The 5759-nt window shown below is 31.5% G+C and overlaps 1 pseudogene; it reads right to left on the reverse strand.

The window, feature by feature from the left end:
• LOC101491174 (transcription factor MYB73-like) overlaps nt 1-1001 on the reverse strand; it is a 1611-nt pseudogene extending 610 nt beyond the window's left edge.
• Nucleotides 1002-5759: the final 4758 nt, after the last annotated feature.

Consider the following 5759-nt stretch of genomic DNA (forward strand, 5'->3'; position numbering starts at 1 on the left):
ACTCCTCACTTCATTCCTTACCATCTCTTGCATAACCGCCATCAACTCCCCACTCATATTCAACGCTCCCATCCCAACTTCCTGTGAAACTTTCGCCGCCACAGAAGCCGTTACAGAACTCATCGGCGAAGCATTAATCGGAACCGCCGCAGCGCGATTCATTACATCCGAAGAATCCACGCCGGGAAGAGAAAGAGAAAGCGAAAGCGAAGTCGGAGGTCCGTCGTCTTGCTCTGACGATGCCGTTTCCGCCACCATTCGAACCGGCACAGGACGAAATACGTGCGTAGGAGAAGCTCCGGCGAAGGTTCCGACGACACCTTCTGCTCCGGAATCGCTTAAATCGGAGCCGGAAGGACTTCCCGGCGCGCCGACGCTAGCCGAGCGTTTAAGTGGTTGAGGATTAAAAGCGGGATCGTCGGCTGAGAAGATGGATGAACACTTCCGCTTCAGCGTCGAGTTCCAGTGGTTTTTAATTGCGTTATCAGTTCGACCGGAAAGTAATCGGGCTATTGTGGCCCATTTATTACCGAAGCGGGCATGGGCTCTGATAATGATATCATCTTCTTCAGGTGTAAAAGCCCGATGTTCAACTTGAGGTGAAAGCTGGTTACACCAACGAAGCCTGCAAGATTTTCCAGAGCGGCCTGGAATGGCACGGCTGATGAGTGACCAGTTTCTGGGCCCCTGTCTTTCAACGAGTTTCTGTAAGGCATCATCTTCTTCTGGGCTCCATGGGCCTTTGATCCGATCCATATCCTTTCGGTTGACAGCCATCATGGTTCAATTAAATTGTGAGGAAGGGTAGGGAGGTTTTATTTTTGTGTGTGTGAGTGTGGTGAAGCGTTTTTGAGATGATTGTTGTGAGGGAGTTGTGTAATTGTGTTGATTTATTTATATTTGTGAGGGTTAACGGGTGAGGGGAAACGGTTTGGGAGGTTAGGTTTTGGGGGATATCTGCATCGATCATCATGCTGTGGATACCGCTTGTTCCTGGGAAGCGGTTGCTTTTCGATTTGCGTTACAGCTGTATTTCAACACGCGTCGCTTCTCAGCTGCTCCTCTTTTGACAAGTCATCGCTTTCTTTTTTCTTTTTTTCTTTTTACAAAAATAAATACATATCATTCATTTTATATTACATACTTTTCCATTCATTTTATTTATTTATAAATATTTTTAATTTTAGTGTATTTTTTATATATTTGTTAATTAACATTATTTACATAATTTTTAGTATAATTTGTTTTATTATATATTTATGATATTAATAATATATTAATATTTAATAAAAATTATTCGAGAAAAATGATATATTTTTTTTTATTATACGTGAATTAACAGATAACTAACATGTATTCACATCTTTTTCTATTAAGTTATTAAGTTATCAATTTTATTAAGTTATCTAACACACATTTGTTTTTAAATAGATAGATCATAACTGCTATTAGGGAGAAACGGAGGGATCAATAAGTAATGGCATTTTTTGACCGCTTCCTCTCTTACATCTTATAGTATATAAACGATAGAGTATATTACTATGACTGTATTTATTGTTATTATTTATATAAACAATAAACAAATTAATATATATAAATTTGTTAATTTATGTTCCCTTATATTTTAGCAAGTTATGTTTTAAGATCTGTTTAATAAATTTATAGTTATAACTAATAAGCCTTTTAAAATTTTGTTAACGTGCACTCATAAATTTTTTAGTTTGTGTAAATTAGTAAAGTACATCTTAAAAGAGTATTTAACAAATTTGTAGATATAACTTATTAATTTCCACCAATTAAAAAAAGTTGAAATAGTAAAAAAATATAGAAACGTAAAATAGAAATTTCATTTATATATAATTATGTTGCTAAGTGTTAGGGCACAAAATTTTGTGACCAAGCAAATATGTTTTGTGTCTAATTTGTATCTTTATTTAAAGTTTTGCTTTACTTTTTTATCTCATATTTTGAGTTTTTTTAGTAAAATAATTTCTTATTTAATCTCTTTATAATATGTTTTTCGATCTATTCATGATTGCTACTCTCCGTCATACTACTGACCAATGCAACTTTAAACAAGTTAATTATCTAGCCCTCTTCAACTTCTTGCCATGAAAAAAAACTCGAAAAGGCAAAAAATTTATCATCGACTCATTATGTATTTAACAAGATAAACCTGACCACTTGTAGATTGATAACCATGCCTTAAATGCAAACAAACGGTAAAAAAAAAGAGGTGGCCAAAAGTTTCATAAATGTTAAAGCAAAGCATACAAGATGTGTCTTGGTTAACTAGAATCACCCAACAACGAGCCATTGCTTCATGTGTGAGAAGTCTATTATGATATAGTGCTAGCGCATTGTCTTCATTTTTTACGCATTTCGTTGCTCAAGACAAAAAATGTGCCATCAAAATGCATTGTGGCGCATGGATGGGCACAATGCGCTGATTTTGGGAGCTTTCGTGTTTATTCTAGGCGCAATGCGCAGCACTATGAGCGCAATATGGTACATTGTTAAATAAACACATTTGTTCTTTTAAAATTTATTTTCTTTTGATTTGACTTGTATTTGTCACATTTTTACCATCTAAATTAGGTTTTAAAGTCTTCATGAAAGTTGTAGTTATATATGTTAACTTTCATTTGCAACTAATTTGACTTCAATTGGACATCTACAACTCCATATATAATTCAAATATTGCATGCGATTCATGTGACTTTTTCACTACAATTCAGCATTGCGCTAATCAATGAAATAATATAAAACTACACATAATAATTGGTTTATCAAAAAAATGAAAGCATGAACATATTATTTATTTGAATAACCATTTATTCAAAATAACTCTAAAACGAACATTAAATTTAAACAAACAAACTAAACAATAGACTCAAAATACTCTAAAAAATTACATTTGACAAGGAGTTGTCAATACCCCTCTAACAAGATTTGAACAAACCACTACTTATGAAGCTACAAAGTGTTAAGTTGTCTCGACTCATTCCAATCTCACTGCCACGAATTTAATTGTTTGTGCCCATAAAAGCAGTCGAACAAAACATGTTTTGTGGGAGTATTAACAAATGTGGAACAACCATTACCCAATTATCTAGCCAAAACCAAGCTTCCATTTTTGAACCCAACATGAGCCTTACTACCTCTATAAACTCAATATGTATAGATCATTCACCATATACAGTAGAACTCTAATCGCTCCACCAAATAGAAAATATTTGTGTGAAACAATATATTAATATTAGATAGGGTTTCATACTTAAATGATAGTAAGTCATATTAGATACCTCTATTTTTTTATAATAAACCTCTATTTCCACTTGAGCAATAAAGCATAGTTAAATAATCAATATTGTGCCTAAACCACCCTAAACATTGAAAAGACACCATATACCAACATACACAACCTCATCCTAGCATCCATTCCTCCGAACAAAAAAACTCCTTCGTATGGAAACAATATCATTTATCACCTTTCTAGGCATTTTGTAGAACGACATAAATATAAAGATAAGTAATTGGTAAAACTGAGTTTATGAGAACAAGTCTATCTCCTATTAAAAATATTTTTTCACTTCCGAGAAGTTTTATTCTCATAATCTACCACTAGACTCCGGTTAGAACACCACCTTGAATTTGCACCAAGTAGAATTTTCAAAAACTTAAAAAAAAAAAAAATACTTCCTATTGACAAAGATAAAAAAAAAAATTTGACTACTACAAATAATCTTTTTAGTTAGCTAACTCTCAAAGACTCTATTTTTTATCAAATTGATTTTTAAACTAGTAGTCAACTCAGATTCACGCAAGATAGACTCAATTATCTATAAATTATTCTAATAGTCTTTGCATATCTGAAATTTAAAATTACACTATTCTTTTTTCTAAAATTTAAAACTTCGCTTGTAATTAGCACATCATCAAATATATGCCTATTAGGTAGAAGAATGGTTTAACATTGTGAGATAAGCTTTCCAAGAAGTGAAATAGGCCAAAATGCATGTGGACCAAAATTCTTGCAATAACTCTACCACCTCCAATTTAATAATATTCCAATAAGACTTGAACTAGCTAAAATGAAAACCCTAAAGGCATTGACTTTTCGTTTGTAACTCCATACCGCTTTTTGAATTTCCTCAATAAAGAAAGGAGCAATTAGAATATAATTTTCTTCCTCGTTTAGTTTTTGAAACTCCAAGACACTCAACTTAGATTTGTTGAACAGTTTCAAAAACAAACAAAAAAAACCTTTTAACTCCTACATACATGTAATCCTCTCTCCACTTACATACAGCTAACCAAAATTGTGTCCTTCTTTGATTAAATTTCATAAAAGCATGAAAACACCGATAATTAAAATCTTTTTACTTAGTTCATTTAGCATGTGATTTTTGTACAAGCAAACTCTCATTTGCCTATATTTGTTTCCAAAACTGGTCGGATGATAACTTCCTACCCTCTAGATTAGCCTCCTCTCTAGATGATTTCATCAAGCATATTTTTCTCATTGACTATGCAATCAATCTACAAATCCATTATTCCAAATACCTCTCGATTCCACCATTTCATTTTGTCTTTTTATGCACATATTATAATTAATTAATAACACATTTTAAGCTTAGTCGTTTAGATTATCGATATTAATATGTTATGAGTATGTCATAATTAGACTTACGAGGTAAATTGAAAATATGTCATAATCTTAAAATGATTGATGTTTGCATGTGTTTGGGTTCGTGTGCACTGCACCGTTAACATGAATTTGTTAACTTCTTTATTGTTTGTATTTGGTGTTGGGGAAGCGCAAATATGCCAAATGCTACAAATGAAGTTCATGTCTTCGGGTCAATTTGGAAGCTTTTGTTTTGAAAAGTCTTTGCTATGATATGTGATATCGGGTTTGAGAATGTTGTATTTATTTGAAGTACTTATTTATTTATTTATTAGAAAAAGGAATAATGATGATGTTTGAAATAAATTTTTTATTAACCGAACCCTTTTACAAAAGAGATAAAACAAACGAATAAGAAACAAAATTCATCAAGAATCAAAGTGATATGATTTATTTATTAAAATAATTTAAAAAGCGAAGAGTGTTTACAATATAAATGTGATATTTTAAATATTTTTAATTGATTTAATTGTAATTTTAATTTTTATATTTTTATATATTTTTGAAATTGGTCTTCTAATTTTAAAATATTTCCATTTTGATTTCTCTTTCGAATATTTGAACGTGAAATGGTGATATGATATGTTTTAATTTATGTGATGTACGACTTGCTTATGTATAATTATTTAAATAAATAAATTATTTATTTGTCATTAATTAAATTATAATAATAAAAATTTTAAGTTTTTTCTTAGCGAGTGTATAAACTTATCTCTTTGAGTGCATTAAACATTGTCTCAAAGACACTTGTTAATATTTTTTTATAATATTTAAAGGTCCTCAAATACACATTTCATTAATTAATTTATATTTGAAAAATGTTAATGGGTGCCATTAGGATATTAGTTAAAGAACAATTAAAAAATTTGAGTTGAAAAGTGATGGCTTATAGGGTGAGAGTTCAATTAAGTCTTTTTCCATGTACCACTTATATTGACTCTTTGGGATTGATGGATTCACTTGGCTTATAGGGTGAGAGTTCAATTAAGTCTTTCATTCATGTATCACTTATATCAACTATTTGCATTGATGGATTTACTAGGTAGACATGGCAACCGAGCGGGGCAGG

The sequence above is a fragment of the Cicer arietinum genome, chromosome 7, assembly GCF_000331145.2.
Source record: "Cicer arietinum cultivar CDC Frontier isolate Library 1 chromosome 7, Cicar.CDCFrontier_v2.0, whole genome shotgun sequence".
Classification (NCBI taxonomy): Eukaryota; Viridiplantae; Streptophyta; class Magnoliopsida; order Fabales; family Fabaceae; genus Cicer; species Cicer arietinum.